Source organism: Silurus meridionalis, chromosome 12 (assembly GCF_014805685.1).
Source record: "Silurus meridionalis isolate SWU-2019-XX chromosome 12, ASM1480568v1, whole genome shotgun sequence".
Lineage (NCBI taxonomy): Eukaryota > Metazoa > Chordata > Actinopteri > Siluriformes > Siluridae > Silurus > Silurus meridionalis.
The window spans coordinates 6,602,794-6,620,112 of record NC_060895.1 but is presented as its reverse complement, the minus strand read 5'-3'; the positions used below and the strand labels follow the sequence as shown (position 1 = coordinate 6,620,112).

The 17,319-nt window shown below is 39.9% G+C and overlaps 3 non-coding genes across 3 annotated transcripts; 1 reads left to right on the top strand and 2 right to left on the bottom strand.

Moving 5' to 3' along the window:
• Positions 1-12,225: 12,225 nt before the first annotated feature.
• Positions 12,226-12,307, bottom strand: trnal-cag. The gene has a single exon. It is a non-coding gene; the product is annotated as a tRNA-Leu (tRNA).
• A 760-nt stretch (positions 12,308-13,067) lies between these two features.
• trnam-cau lies at positions 13,068-13,139 on the bottom strand. Its single transcript has one exon. It is a non-coding gene; the product is annotated as a tRNA-Met (tRNA).
• A 1,653-nt stretch (positions 13,140-14,792) lies between these two features.
• trnas-gcu lies at positions 14,793-14,874 on the top strand. Its single transcript has one exon. It is a non-coding gene; the product is annotated as a tRNA-Ser (tRNA).
• Positions 14,875-17,319: the final 2,445 nt, after the last annotated feature.

Genomic DNA, 17,319 nt, shown 5'->3' with positions numbered 1-17,319 from the left:
TTATGGAACATACTCAGAGACGATCACTTATGAAAAATACGGTGTTTAATGAATGAGACAAACACAACATAAAACTAACTACACAAACAAACAAACAAAAGAAATAAAGAAAATAAAATTAAATAAAATAAAATAAACGAAAGTTGAAATTATGAAAGGAGGAAGGGAAAGGAATAAGGAGGTAAAAGGAGGAAAGGGCAGCTTACTTCAAATTAATCACATCCTAACTGAGAAATCGTCACGGAAATTTAAATTCGCCTTAATATTTAGGGCTCAAACTTAACACGCATCTAAATTAGTTGGTAAACCGGTTACTTGCATTGACTTGTTGCACAAGAGTCCGGATGCGGTAGACAAAAGAATCTTGGACGAGTCGGTTAGGATGGAGTCAGATGTTCTTCCAGCTTCTCCTGAAGATCAGAGCAGTTGGTGTTTTGAAGATAAAGCTTGCTGGAAGATCTCAAAGAGATTTGAGATCTCATCGAAGAATCGCTGCTGAGCTGTTCAAGCGTCCGACTCTCCAGGCCATCGGGCCCCAGACGCCGGGCCCCGGGAGTCCGAGCCTTTCGGTCGAGCAGTGAGCGAGTTGCTCTCTTGACTGATCTCCGACTGGACCCGACTGCACTCTGACTGGACAATGATTAGTTGGGTTCAAGATGTTTTAAAGGTCCTGAACCCCACCCATCCTTGGGGGAATGGCCAATGCTATGGCCTGAAATTTTGGAGGAAAAACTTCCTTTGTTCATGCATCTGTGGGCATGGTTTCGGGCTATACTTGCTTTTGGAGGACTTTAAAGTTTTATTCAAAGTGAATTAAGACGGTATGGTACATTTCATGATAAAATGTACCATTATTTGAAAAATAAAGAACAGATAATTTTGCGGTCATTTGGATACTAAACATGAAAAGGAATGACAGTATAAGGCAGAGGTACATTAACTTACAGAGATCAGTAATTAACTGATGTTAATACAATGTTGTATTCTGATAAATAAAATGCACCGTTGTCAGGAAAGTAAAGAACAGATAATTCTAAGTCAATCAAGCCTTAAGAAGAAAAGAAACAACATTTAACACAGAGTTATATTACTAAACATTTTAAGGTTTGAATATTATTGATGTAGAGTTAAACACTTGCTTTATTTATAGTAGAAGATACAAACAAGATGTATGTTTGTATCATGTGAAATGGGACATTCTATTTATTATTTAATTAATAAAAGAATGCTCCCTTTCGGTGTGTGTGTCTGCATATGTGTGTGTGTCACAAACAGACGTACTGGGGCCGAGTTCCGAGAGTGAATTGTTTTATGGTCTAAGGGTCGCTGTGAATTCAACCAGAGAGGCCAGGGGGGTTATCTGGTTTTCGGGGTGGTGTGTGTATGTGTGTGTGTGTGTGTGTGTGTGTGTGTGTGTGTGTGTGTGTGTGTGTGTGTGTGTGGTATAGAGACTGGCTTGTGTTATCAGTCTTCCGAGGGGGGAGTGTGACACTTTACTTATACACCACCCCAATAAAAGTTTCACCTTTTGATTGAGATGTAGATGTCATAGGTTAAAAGGAATGCCTGGGACATGAAGTCTAAATGACCTGTGCCAGACGCTACATAATCCCCCCTTTGGATGTCGAAGTTTCTGATGAAGGACACTTCGTCATCCATCAGTTAAAACGTCGGCTGGTAGATGGGTCATGGCGGCTTAATGGTGTTCGCTTCTAGTTTCTCTCAGCCCTTGGTTTCTCAGGCTGAGGGTTAAGCTTAGTGAAGTTTAACATTGTCTCTGACTGAATCCTACACCCCTGATGGTTTTGCTTAAAGGTGTGGAGAAGAGTAGCAGTGCACCTGTTCAGTGACCCTTGCCATCCATTGATTCTTTCCAACAGGAATGGGGTAAGGCCAAGGTTCAGTGCGTACCCGATAACTGTGGAGATGGAAAGCGCTCTGTAGGTAGTGGTCCAGGATCGGGTAACAGGGAAGTTGGTTGGTATCAGCAGTTGAGACAGTGCTTGGAGGGCTGATTGAAGTGGTGTCGATTGTTTACAGAGCACCCCCCCACCGCCCCCCTTTTCTCAATTCTCAGTTCTAATTCAGGATCCAGGGTGTGATGGTGACTGGAAGGAGCGGTTCTTTGTGAATTCTCTCACCCTGAAGGCATCCTAAATAGGGGTTCTTACCCCCCTTTCGGATCTGAGAATTCGGGGGCTAACGGGCATTATTCGGATGGTTAAGGGAAATTCTGTGGTGTGCTTTCCCTTAGTTCAGTCTCTGCTTTCAGTAACAGAGTATCAGCTCCTTGGAGTTTCTCACCGAGCTCCTTTCTAGTGTCCCTTTTTCGCAGCTCTCTGCGTGCGGTTTCTACGCGGAGATTAGTCAGGGCCTTTGTAGTTTATCCTTTTCCTCCTGCAGCTCTGGGTCTTTCTCATCTGCTGTACTGCACTGTTTTTGCATCTCTGCCATTAGAGGGTCCAGCTGACCGTGAGCATGCTGGGTTCTTCTGAGCCTCCTCAACTTGGATCCTCTGTGCTGATGATTCCTGTTCCAGGCTGGAGATGCTTGCTTCATCACCTTTGCAGCACTTGAGTTCTCGCCAAGCCGTTCTGGGCTCCGATTCTGCAGATCACTAGTAGCCTTGGGCAGAAGTTTACCAGTCATGGCGTTTAACCAGGTCTCTAGTTGATCCCAGTGGGCATCAGGACTGGATGGTCAGGACATACTGGTTCGCTGGCGAAGAGACAAAGACAGCACAAAAGGCCAATGCAAGTTCTTATGACATTAGTTAGCTGCGCTAATAGGCAATTATATATTCAATGCCCAGTCTGACCTGATGGGTTCAGACAACTATCGGAGGATAGATCAGGTTGGCGGCATGATTACTTAATCAAACACCTAAAGATTTGGATACCTTAAGGTTGCTAAGTTTCCGTGATGAGTCTCAAGTTAAGACTTTATTTCACACCAAAACTAAATAGAATCAGAATAAACAGATCAGACTCACAACACAAAAGTGATAGAGCAGGACGAGGCCTGTAACTGCTATTACGGGTTAGGAGAGATCTTTACAGAAAAAGGAAGCTGTGTTGGTGTTAGTTTGAGGTTTTTTTTTTTTATCTTGCTTGGATGGCGGCAGCAGGCTAAGAACGCATTGAAGGTTGAGGGAAAACCTAATGCTCTTTGGGGTTTTGCCTGAGGTTGACAATGCATAGAGACTGGATTTGTAGTACTCAGGGCATAGATGTCTAAACCCAGTCTCAGTCGGTGCCAGGGAAATAGCTGGATGGGTGGTTCGCTTGTGGTGATGCATGGCGGAGGCAACCTTCCTTCCCTGACCCGGTAAAAGGGGAAGTGCTACAAAGGTTAAACCTAAATAGCCGAACACTTAAATTTAAATTTAACTTCACCCTTTGTTTTAAATTTTAATTTAAAATAAGTGAGAGGAAGTGGGAAGAAAATAAATGAGAAGGGAGAAAAGAGAGAAATAAAAATAATGATAATAATGATAAAAACAAATAAAGGTAAATAACAAAACGTCAAAATAAAATTTCAGTAAAAAAGGTTACTAATAATACTAATAAAACAAAACAGAACAAAACAAAAACAAACAAAATTAATACTAATAATAAAAAAAGACGCAATAAAACTAAATAAAGAAAATAAAAATACAAATAAGAATATGAAAACAATAATAAATGAAGATAATAAAAATTAAAAATAAAATAGTATTAAATTAAGAGAGAGAGAGAGACAGAGAGAGAGAGAGAGAGAGAGAGAGAGAGAGAGAGCAGACCTGGCTAAGGAGTTGTGGGTTAGAAGGGGGTGGTGTTTGCAAAAGTGCTAGACACTTTTACAGCATGCCCCCTAATGTTTATTTGGAAGTGTGATTAATGTCTGGGGTAAGATTATTCTCAACCCTACGTGTCATGCGACCTTATTTCGACCGGTTTCAAATTAAGGAAGCAGGCTTTATTCGTTACCTCTATAGAATTTTAATAACGAGAGAAGGACAAATTTATAAAGATATAATAAAATAAGTCTATAGTCAACAGGGTTCTTTCGCTGTTGATATGCGAGATTAGGTCTTAAGAGTTAGCTGATAAGAGTTACACTACTCAAATCACAGTTTAACAACTGAGGAAAGGTTTCTCCTTTGCACAAATTCTATAATTTGTGCCACTCAACGGCACACAGTGGGTGGGTCAGGTTTGCTTCGCTGCCCCCCAAAAATAAATAAATAAACAAAAGAACAGGGTTTCTTCGCTGTTCTTATTCACCACTTGATCAAGGTTTTCAACTCCTTTTACATACCAATCAACAACTGGTCAGTAGTATCTTTATGATTGGGTCTACATTAGGCACGCATCAGTTAGCTACTCTGATGGTTAAACCTAAACGGAGGTCTATCGTCTTGTTGAACGGAATTGGAACACGCAATTACTTCAACAGCGATACAATTACAAGGCCTTAAAAGATGATAAGAGGAACACGCTCAAATCAATCTTTAATCTAACTTATGGGGAGATTTCTTCGTCCCCATAGCTGATTCCAAAAATATTAAAATGTGCAGTAAAGAGATTTCTTCGTCTTTACGAGGGATTTTTAATATTATGACTGCAGTTTAAATTCTTCTCTTTTCTTTTCTTACAAATAGGAACAAAATAAAATAAAATAAAACAAAATAGTGATCACTGAAGCGTAGTCTACATTGCGACCTATCTCACCCCAAGCGCACAGTGAATTGACACAAGTAAATTGACGCTGAGTTAGTTAAAAAAAAAAAAACAACAAAGTTTGAACAAACATGCCCGCATTCTCCACCATTATATGTAGCGACTGGGGAATAAGAGGGACAAACTTATAATACAGATAAATTGAGTATATAGTTGGAAGCACAGTCTGCCCGCATTCTCCACCATATATGTAGCGACTGGGGGATAAGAGGGACAAACTTATAATACAGGTAAATTGAGTATATAGTTGGAAGCACAGTCTGCCCGCATTCTCCACCATTATATGTAGCAATTTAGCTCAGAAGAAAAGGGAATATTTATAAGTAATTATAACGTGTTATAGTTACTCCTAAATATTTAAATTAAGTTGAATTGACGGTAATGGAATTAACATTACACTTATTTGTCTGTTCGTCCGGCAAACAGACAGTATAATTTTATATTAATTCTATAAAAGAGGTATCTCCCTGGCCAAGAAAGACGTAACCCCCTTTTACTTTATACCGTAAATTAAATTAATTAAATGGAGCATGTAGTTCAGACCTAATGTTTGCAGGAACTTCGCATTTATGGAACATACTCAGAGACGATCACTTATGAAAAATACGGCGTTTAATGAATGAAACAAACACAACATAAAACTAACTACACAAACAAACAAACAAAAGAAATAAAGAAAATAAAATTAAAATAAAATAAAATAAACGAAAGTTGAAATTATGAAAGGAGGAAGGGAAAGGAATAAGGAGGTAAAAGGAGGAAAGGGCAGCTTACTTCAAATTAATCACATCCTAACTGAGAAATCGTCACGGAAATTTAAATTCGCCTTAATATTTAGGGGCTCAAACTTAACACGCATCTAAATTAGTTGGTAAACCGGTTACTTGCATTGACTTGTTGCACAAGAGTCTGGATGCGGTAGACAAAAGAATCTTGGACGAGTCGGTTAGGATGGAGTCAGATGTTCTTCCAGCTTCTCCTGAAGATCAGAGCAGTTGGTGTTTTGAAGATAAAGCTTGCTGGAAGATCTCAAAAGAGATTTGAGATCTCATCCCGAAGAATCGCTGCTGAGCTGTTCGAAGCGTCCGACTCTCCAGGCCATCGGGCCCCTGGGCCTTCGGGCCCCGGGGAGTCCGAGCCTTTCCGGTCGAGCCGAGTGAGCGAGTTGCTCTCTTGACTGATCTCCGACTGGACCCGACTGCACTCTGACTGGACAATGATTAGTTGGGTTCAAGATGTTTTAAGATGACCTGTGCCAGACGCTACACCAAGATATATTCATATCCCCCTTGCATTAATCCAGATGAAGGAAATCAATGGATATAAGCTCAAAAGGTTGAGTTGTGGATATATTAGTGAGAGGGGCCCTGGTCTCTTTAGAAGGCTTCTTTCGTTTTAAACAGGGACAGCTTCTTGCAACATAAAGCTCAATATCTTTTTGCATATGCGGCCAAAAAAAACGGTCTCTGATTAGTGATGTTGTTCGATCAACTCCCTGGTGTCCCATGTTATCATGTAATTCTTTCATGACAACTGCCTTGTATTTTTCAGGTAACACCAGTTGGTTTCGAGTGGCTGTCTTCCGCTTCAGGATACCATTCTCTTCAACACTGAGCTTCTCCCATTCACGAAGGAGACACCTGGTCTGAGAGGTAAGAGATTTTAGTTGGTGGCTACTAGGCCTCACACCAGATAATTTCCATTCTATTACAGGTCCAATATGCAGATCCTCCTTTTGGCATTTCAGTATTTCCTCCACCGAAAGAGATATGTGGTCGCCTCGCCCTACCATGCTCTCAGTTGGACTCTCCGCTACCCAAGATGCGGTATGTTCTTGTACTTTCACTGCTTGTGCGGTTGCTGCAATACAATCCGATGATAATTCCTCAGTATACTTTTCCATCTTTTTCTCAAAATCTAGGGGCAGTCTAGATAGCGTATCTGCATCGGTATTCTCTCGACCCGGGCGATATTTTAGTGAGAAGTGAAAGTCTGCGAGTTCGGCCACCCACCTATGCCCAGTGGCATTGAGTTTCGCACTGGAGAGGACATACGTGAGTGAGTTGTTGTCGCTGAAAACCGTGAATGTTAATATAGGTAGTCTCTGAATCTCTCTGTCACTAACCACTTGAGAGCAAGGAACTCTAACTTTCCAGAGTGTAAGTGGTAGTTACGTTCCGATGTAGTAAGCGTTCGAGAGCCATACATTTGCTGTAAACCAAGACATCATCAAGGTATGGGACGCATAATTTCGTCTCTTAAGTTCTCCAGGCACTGCTCCATGCACCTCTGAAAGGCGGCTGGGGCATTCATTAATCCAAATGGAATTCGTATCCATTCATATAGCCCCCACGGAGTTACAAATGCTGTCAAAGGCCTACTTTCCTTTGCCATAAACCCTTGATGATATGCTTGGCCCTGATCTAATAAAGAGAATCACGAGTTTTCACCTAAGTTATCAAGGATATCTTGCACCCGCGGAATGGGCTGGCGATCCGGGTGAGTTTTCTTATTCAGCTCTCTGTAATCTATACAAAGACGATCCCGTCTTTTTTCCTGACACAGACAATAGGGGATGAATATGACAATATTGATTTTTTTATCCATCCCTGAGCGATGAGGTCATGTAGATAGTCTTTTACCTCTCTATACAGTGGCTTTGGTACAGAGACATAGTTGCGTGAGACTGGAGTTGAATCTCTAAGGGATATTTTTATCTCAAGATTGTCAATGCATCCAATATCCTTATCTGACTTGGAGAATGATGCACTTTCCTCTCGTAACATCTGTCGTGCTGTTTCCTTTTCAGATTCACTCAGATGACTCAGGTCAACTGGAGGGTCCCAAGCATCATTGGTGCATACCAGGTGAGATGGCTTTTATGACTGCATGCACTATCTCTTGTTCAGGGAAATTTTTCTTTATTCCATTTTCTTTCTGGTGGGCCAGGCTGGAAAAACTAAGTTTGTCCCTTTGTCCTGGTTCTCCAATTTGGCCAGATATCTTAAACTCCCTCTGCCAAAGTGGTTGTGAAAGGTCTCTTGCTGGGACACCCTGGACAGTCTGATCATTTTGGCTAACTCCCTGCACTTCATGTTTTGATTCACTCTGTTTTAGATGCATTGACAGTTGTAACGCTAACTGGAGTGCTTCAATCTGTTTTTTCAATCTTTCCTGCTCTGACATTTGAGCTACATGTACTTCCTGTTGTATAGGTTCTACTGGGTTCTGAATTATGGGCTGAATTTCAATAGACAGCTGAATTTCAGTTATTTTGTCTTTAAGGTTAAGGAGGAAAGACATACCCTGATCCTCCAGTTCATTTACCTTATCCTTTTCAACATGTCTTACAATGTGTGAAATCAGAAATGAACGACCTTTATCCAAAACATTCCCATGTTCAGTCCCAGATATCTTTAGAAAGTCACAAACTACAATCAGATTATCACTACTGAGAGTATAAAGTGCCCCGATTACTTGAGTTTCAAGTCCTCTAAAATGTTCATGTTGATGGTGGATATGTGGTCAATGTCAGTGTAATGCAAAATGTCTGTGGTGAGAAAAACTTGCAATTCTCCTGGTCACGGTGAGGGACCTCAGATAACATGCACTTTTTCTTTCTCCCCTGTTAGACTGCTGCACACTGTTGGCCTCCTGCATCAATGTGGTAGAGGTGAACAAGGAACATGGTATAGCGGATTCACAGTTTTCCAGACCCTGCTCCCGCTGCTCCTGTAGCTGGCATGCCGTGCTGTTCACCACCCGGGTAAGTATGATGAAATGGTTGTTGGGAGGTGACTTCCTCTGTTACAGGACACCAACCTCTCACTAACCATCCCAGCGGTGCCTCCAAATGTAATCCTCTGAAAAGAGAATTTTAATATTTGAATATAAAATAAGACACAAGCACATTTGATCTGCTTCCCTTTCTTGATCTGTAACAAGTGTGTTTAATTGAATACATATATATGAAAGAGGAATATCTGATGATATTGGAACATTGTTCTTTTCTCTTCATCAGACAAATCAAAATAACCAAAGAAATATACATTAACATAGAACAGCACATGCTTTATACCCCGTCTGTAAAATGCCTCACATTACTATATGAAAAGTATAAAGTATATGTGTGAAATTTGCCCCAGTTAATATATAACAAAACAAATATACTATATAAAGATGAATACCTCTGCATATGTGCAAACATCCAACACAGGCCTCAAAGATAGTAACATTCTCTATAACATTTCCATATATATAGTTTAACAAAAGAATGGTAACCCACATAAAGATTGATTACAAGATTGGTCCAAGATCTCACTTAATACATGAACACAAAAGCATAGAAACAGTTGTACTTTTAGTACTTTAGTTTAACATCTCAAAGACATCACATCTCTAACAACAATAAACTTGCTCACCCTTTCAGTTATCATATTTAATAGTTATTGGGGCTTACCTGAAAAGAGAATTTTAATATTTGAATATAAAATAAGACACAAGCACATTTGATCTGCTTCCCTTTCTTGATCTGTAACAAGTGTGGGGGAAGGGATCTTGAGTGTCTGTCCTTATTTCCCCAGGTTGCCCCCTACAGGAATAGTTCTAAATTACACATTTGCCTTAGATTCAATACATTTAGTACATTATAATGGACCATCATATTTCTTTTTCTTTGTCATTTATGACCACTACACACGCTCAAATCAATCTTCATTCGAACTATGGGGAGATTTCTTCATCCCTATAGCTGATTCCGATAATATTAAAAAAATGTGCAGTAAGGAGATTTCTTCGTCTTTACGAGGGATTTTTAATATTATAACTGCAGTTTAAATTCTTCTCTTTTCTTTTTTTTTTTTTTTTTTTCGATTAATCGTGACTTACAAATAGGAACAAAATAAAATAAAATAAAATAAAATAAAATAGTAATCACTGAAACGTAGTCTACGTTGCGACCTATCTCACCCCAAGCACACAGTAAATTAACACAAGTGAATTGACGCTGAGTTAGTTCAAAAAACAAAGTCTGAACGACATGCCCGCATTCTCCACCATTATATGTAGCGAATTTAGCTCGCAAAGAAAGGTAAATATTTACAGTAATTATAAATATTTAAGTTAAGTTGAATTGACGGTAATGGAATTAACATTACACTTATTTGTCTGTTCGTCCGCCAAACAGACAGTATAATTTTATATTAATTCTATAAAAGAGATATCTCCCTGGCCAAGAAAGACGTAACCCCCTTTTACTTTATACGTAAATTAAATTAAAAGAGCATGTAGTTCAGACCGGATGTAGCAGGAACTTTGCATTTGCGAACGTATTTAGAGACAATCACTTGTGAAAAATATGGCGTTTAATAAATGAGACAAACACACAAAGAACTAGCTACACAAACAAACAAAGAAATAAAGAAAACAAAAATAAAGTAAACAAAGGTTAAAACTAGGAAAGGAGGAAGAGAAAGGAAAAGGAAGAAAGAGAGAACAGAAAGAGGAGGGATGGAAATACTTAAGCTTCAAAATTAAGCACACCCTAACTGGGAAATCGTCACAGGAATCTAAATTCAGCTTAAGATTCACTAAGACTTAAAATACGCATCTAAATTCGTTGGTAAAGGAAACGGTTACTTGCATTGGCTTGTTGCACAAGAGTCCGGATGCGACAAAGAAATCTTTGGAGAGCCAGTTAGGGTGGGGTCAGATGTTCTTCCAGGTTCTCCTGAAGATCAGAGCAGTGGTTGTTCTTGGAAGTGAAGCTTGCCGGAAGATCTTGAAGGAAGAGGGAGTCGTTTCAAGCTGTTTCAGACGTCTGACCAACGATTGGTGGTGTTTGTGACATTTTAAAGGTCTCGAACTCCACCCATCTTTGGGGGAACGGCCAATACTAAGGGTTGAGATTTTGGAGGGAAAAACATCCCTTTGTTTCATGTGTCTGTGGGCATGGTTTAGACTATAAAACTTTAAAGTTTTATCTGAAGTGTATTAAGATGGTATGGTAACTTTCGTGATCCAATAAAATGTACCATTGTTTGAAAAGTAAGTTACAGATAATTTTGTGGTCATTTGGATACTAAACACGAGAGGATTGACGGCATAACGGCAGCGGTACATTACATACATAGATCAGTAGTCAAAGTGTAACTAATGTTATTACGACATTATGTTCTGATAAAAAAATAAAAACACAAAACAAAATGCACTTTCATTAGGAAAGTGAAGAGCAGATAATTTTGTATAAATTCTGACATCAGGCCTTAAAAGGACATACAGCATTAGAACAGGTATACATTAACGTGCTGGGACCAGTAATAAACGTATAACGGATGTTAGTACAATGTCGTATTCTGATCAAATGAAATGCACCCTTGTCAGGAAAGTAAAGAACAGATCATTTTAAGTCAATTAAGCCTTAATAGAAGAGACACATTAATAGAGTTACATTAATAGGATCTTTAGCGTACAACTATAAACAATAAAGGAGATACATACAAGTACAGGTTAATGTCGTGGGATGTGGAGCATCTTATTCATTTTGTTTAATTAGAAAAGGAATGCTTTATTGTATCAGTGTGTGTGTGTGTGCATGTGTATGTGTGGGTGTTTTATAGTCGAGGTCTCTATGCGGTCAAACAGAGAACCTGCATGGGGTTATCTCGTCTTGTGGTAGGATCCAGACCTTCTGGAGCCAGTTGTGTGTGGGTGTGTGTTTTAGGATTAGGGGGTCTTTGTGAACTCAACAAGAGTTCAGGGTCTGGTCCTGTTTCGTGTCTTTGGAAGGGGGAGTGTGACACTTTATGGATATACCACCCCCAATAAAAGTTTCAACTTTTGATTGAGGTGAAGATGTCATAGGTTAAAAGGAATTTAAATGATTGGTGCCAGACGCTACACATACTAAGCTTATTTTCAGAAAACATTAAAGGACTAGATTATGCAGACCAGTGTACAGTGTAAAGCCATACACTGATTTGCTTTTATGTGACACTTTTTCTTTTACAAGGCTGTACATGAGAAAGTGTCAAGGTTCATGGCGAATAATGCTCTTCACACCTTGGGAGACAATACATTGCATTCTTTTCCTTTGCACTTTATTTACACACAGGTTTAGCCACACAGTTGCACACTTTTGTGCCATTCCTGGAACCAGATTCTGTTCAAATGAGAGACCATGCTTAGCTATCATGATAACAAAACAAGTGTTCAAGCCAGTAATGTCAAATGAAAGCTAGACTGGTGTGTCACAGCGAGATTTCAACTATTTTTGTCCAAAGACATGCTCAAGCATTTGGATGAGTCTTCGATATTCAGTGAAATTTTGCCAAAATATTTCAATATCAAACTAGCAGCAGAAGACTTGAGCATTATCCAAGCAAACTGTAGAATCGATCAGAGTCAGCATGTTGAATAGTTTTCGCTCATGTTTTTTCAGTATCAACTCAACAAGTCTCCCCTGCATGGGCTCAGTTCAGAAAAACTGAGCAACCAGGTACACATCTGTCAGAAATGGGATTCGAACCCACGCCCCAGAGAAGACTGCGAACTGAACGCAGCGCCTTAGACCGCTCGGCCATTCTGACAGCCAGGATTTGATGCATCTTGCCTTGGTGACCATTGTCTAGGTCATATGTTGAACACGCAAATGTAGGCGACGTATTTCGTTCGCGGTTTAATTATCTAGGTGGATGACTTTAAATAGTTCTGTTGCCGTGTTAAAGAGCTGTGTTCTGGCAGAACAATCTGTGGGGAATTTGTAAGACACTAAGATCACAAATGTAGTAGGCATGATTTTAACATGGCGCAGGGACACCCCAACGGATATTAGGTCCGTCACCTTATCCTCTCAGCCTTGATTATGGAAGGTTTTCCACATCCATCAATGAGTCAACTGCTGCTTGCCTGCATCAAAAAGAAGAAATGGCAATCTTTCTGTTTGGTGCACAAACTTGGCAGGTCATTCGAATCCAGCATTTGTCCTTTTCACCCATGTACTCATCACATGCAGATAGTGAAATAATAGGATTTGGAAATTGGTTTTTACTTTTCCCCACTCTGAAGTGATACTTATCCTTATATGTGATCTTAATCTATGTCCACCTCTCTGCTAATCACATGCGAGCACGACATTCTTACCCCTATTCCCAATGAAAAGGGGCTCATATAAAATAATGCGGCATTTATTACATGTATGATTAAAAAAGACTTTGGCCTAACTGTCCTTAGGCTAGCTGAAAATGTGCATATAGGAAGATGTTGAACACAGAATTCGGATACCTCAATGCTATTATGTGTTCAGAGTGCCATTGATGAATGGGACTGAGGTATTAAAAAGGTAACAGTTAGCAGAGGATGGTTTCGATCCATCGACCTCTGGGTTATGGGCCCAGCACGCTTCCGCTGCGCCACTCTGCTCTCGGCAAGCAACCCAGACGGGACTCACATCTTGTGGCAAAGAGTAGCTCGGATCCACTCTTCTAACTTCCGTACGGTGCTGGAAAACCCAGTGGGGTTCTTGTCAATATCAGATGAAGTTTCAATTGAATTTGAATTACAATGTAAAGGATTCAGTCAGAGACCATGCTCAGCTATCATGATAACAAAACAAGTGTTCAAGCCAGTGATCTCAAATGAAACCTAGACTTTTGTTTTGGTGACCATGTGTAGGCCAAATAATGAACGCGCAAAAGTCATGGATGTATTTTGTTGGTGTTTTAATTATCTACGGGGTTGACTTCAAAACGTGCTGCTGCAGTGTTAAAGAGCTGTGTTCCAGCATTTCTTCTCTTCAAGCATGTACTGACCACATGCAGATCTTGAAGTGAAAGGATTTTGAAATAGGTTTTACTTTTCTTCACTCGGAAGTGATACTCATCCTTATCTGTGATCTTAATCGATGTTCACCTCTCTGCTAATCACATTTAAGCACTACATTCTTACACTTATTCCCAATGAAAGGTGGCTCATATAAAATTGTGACATTTATTAAATGTATGATTAAAAATGACTCTGGCCTAAGTGTTCTTCATATAGGAAGATATTGCACACAAAAATCTGATACCTTCATGGCATTATGTGTTCAGATTGCCATGAAGGAATCCTTGATCACAATTTCCTTGTAGAGTTTTTTCTTAATCTGCAAAATTGTCCAACCAATATAAAATAAAATTGTAGGATTTTCTTTTTTTTTGTATATTCAAAAGGTCCAAATGACACATACTAAGCTTATTTTCAGAAAACATTAAAGGACTGAATTATGCAGACCAGTGTACAGTGTTAAGCCATACACTGATTTGCTTTTATGTGACACTTTTTCTTTTACAAAGGATGTACATGAGAAAGTGTCAAGGTTCATGGCGAATAATGCTCTTCACACCTTGGAAGACAATGGTCCACCTCCTAATTGAATTATCAAGATAACATGCCACTGTTGAAAAGGAAAAAAAAAGGAATCTGAGGATACTAGCAGAAAGGACGTTAAATTTTTTTTCCCATTTGCACTTTATTTACACACAGATTTAACCACACATTTGCACACTTTTGTACCATTCGAGGAATCAGATCCTGTACAAACGACAACACAAGTGACATCTGAACATCGCATGCCTGGCATCCCAAAGTGTTTTTCTGCTTCTTACAATCCGCTCGTTTGCAAGGCTCAAAGATCCAGCAAGCAGGAGTGACAATAGGTCTGGTGTAGGCACTGTGGTCTTTCACGGGCCAAAGGGGTCCTTGGGCGACAGGTAGCTTGGCCAAGTAGACTAAGGTGCTGGGTTTACCCACGGCTGCCAGGTTGTATTTTAAAGGTTGTGTAAATTTCGACTTTTTGTCTTCAAAGGTTTCCTAGGGATTGTGGCTCACCTTCTTTCTCACTGTCCACTTACGTGCCTCCAGTGGGCTCAAGAGCCCAACTAAGACAAAAAAGCAAAATGTACCATCGGCAGAAGACACAAGTGTGCCGCTATCTATAAACCTTGGCCCATCTCATAACACACTGCACCCCCCTTTTGTGCGCGATAAAAGAAAAGCCCCTCATTTCCTCAGCAGTGCAGTCAGTCCTCTTTATCGGACGAGGTGGCCGAGAGGTTAAGGCGATGGACTGCTAATCCATTGCGCTTTGCACGCGTGGGTTCGAGTCCCACCCTCATCGCAAGGTTGTATCTTAGTTGCCGATTTGCAAGAACTTCTGGCTCTTTTGCTATTTCTATCACAAGGCTTCAGGATATAATGCTTCTCAGTAAAGTCATACTTGACTGTTTAGAGGAATTTCTGAAGCTGTGAAGTTAAGCATTGCGACTTCTTGCCTCCAAAGGCTTACCTAGGGATTGTTGCCTCCGTCTTTTTTGCTCTCTACGTACATGCTTTCAGTGGCCTCAAGTGGCCAACTGAGACAACAAACCAAAATTTACCATTGACAGAAGACGCAAGTGTGCCGTTACCTTTAGAGGAATTTCCGAAGCTGTTTTTGTTGCTGTCTATTTTGCAAAGGTTGTCTGTTTCCATGATGGCAAAACGACAGTGGCAAAAAAAACTTGCGTCTGAATCCTGTTATTATATGTGGATGATTGTTGACAATCAGAGGGCAATGCAATGGACTACCAATTCTGCACAGCCTGTTGTGTGTTTTTCTATCACTTTGTTCTCGAGCAAAAGTCATTTGTTAAGCCTGTTTCGGGCATGACGCTGACGTTATGGGCGGCTGCGACAGCATCTCCTCCACTCTTTGGAAAGGGAATATTTTTTTGTGTTGTGTTAATTATTATTGTCACTGGCAAATGTTATAGAAGTGTATTGTTATTTATAATAATAATACTACTAATAAGAGAGGGGCACTTTACACTTTTAGACAAAAGGGGCAGGGGCTTGAGACCCCCCCGCCCCCGCCCCATGCACGCCAATGACAGGATAGATGGGGCTGTGGCAGTTTGATTTATATTATTATATATTATATTATTATATTATCATTATACTTACCTCAAATCGTGCTGTAGTACTCATTTCTGGTGGTGGCATCTTGTGTTTTTCAACTGCTACCTATAAAGATGTTATAACAATCCAAAACATGGGAACATAAATAAAAAACATGTAATGATCTATTATATCTACATGTGTAAGCACAGCCTCAATAATATCTTGCTTCTCCAAGGCCAATCAAAATCACCATAGTTGTATGTAATCTCTTCTCCAGTGTCAATGTTCCTAGTTGCAAATAAACACAGATGAGGCTTTCCCTCTACACTGATGGTTTAAATTTTTCTGTTTGTATTGATATTGTCATCATTGACAAGTGCCCCAAGGGAACCATCTTTTATGGTAGCATCAACACTGGAGCATTAAATAAATAATAAAAAATTTTTAATGCAAAAAGAAGAAAATAGTGCAGGCAGGGTGGAGTTGGTGGAGAAGAGTGGCAGGAGTGATTTGTGATAGAAGGGTATCTGCAAGAGTGAAAGCGAAAGTTTATAGGACTTTCCTATAGAAGTTTATGAAGAAAGTGGCATTGAGTAAAAGAAAGAAGGTGAAGCTGGAGGTAACAGAGCTGAAGATGTTGAGGTTTTCGTTGGGAGTGATGAGGATGGACAGGATTAGAAATTCGTTTATTAGAGTGACAGCGCATGTAGGACGTTTTGGAGACCAGGTGAGGGAGGTGAGATTGAGATGGTTTGGACATGTGCAAGGGAGGGACATGGGTTATATCGGTAGGAGAATGCTGAGGATGGAGCTACCAGGAAGGAGGAAAAAAGGAAGACCAAGGAGGAGGTTCATGGATGTGGTGAAGGAAGACATGCAGGTAGTTGATGTGACAGAGGCAGATGTAGAGGACAGGGGGGTGTGGAGACGGATGATCCGCTCTGGCGACCCCTAATGGGAGAAGCCGAAAGAAGAAGAAGAAATGCAAAAAAGATTTAGGAAAGTCTACCCATTATCATGTTCTAATTGAATGCAATATATACAGACAATACAATATTATACATACCATAAGAGTCTTCCATTAAATCTGAATTCAAACATGAATACTTTTAGGGCGTCATGATATAATTTCTGTCCCCGATCACATTCACCTCTGTATTCAAAAAGAAAATGTCCCTCATCAAAATGAAGTGAAAACTCCACGTCCCGAACTTCACACCAGTTTTACCCTGATGCCCCTGTCTGTTAATGAAAGCAGTCTAGGTCAAAAGGAACATAGGATGCAATGTATAAATGGACCCTTGCTTTTATCTGAATTTATATATTGTACACAGAGTCCAGGTTTGTCTTTCCCAGCAGATGTGCAATACACTGTCTCCTGCTTTTGATCTTCTTTTCTCCTTCTGCGCTTTATCTCAGCCATGTTAAAATGATGCTGTTTTTCCTTTCAGAAATGGTTGTTTATTTAAGTTAAATCCTTAAATTGTAAAAAAAGTGGTGTTTATGTAAAACATTTTTATAGTGATGGACTATGTGGCAATGCTGAGGAGAGCTGAGATTTAAAGTCTACATCACATTGGCACTCAGAGATATCAGACTTCTGATGTATTCATTCTGCTTTACTCCTGACTACTGTATTAGTGAGTTATGAGTGAAGAGTTTCAGGGGTTATTTACACACTGTA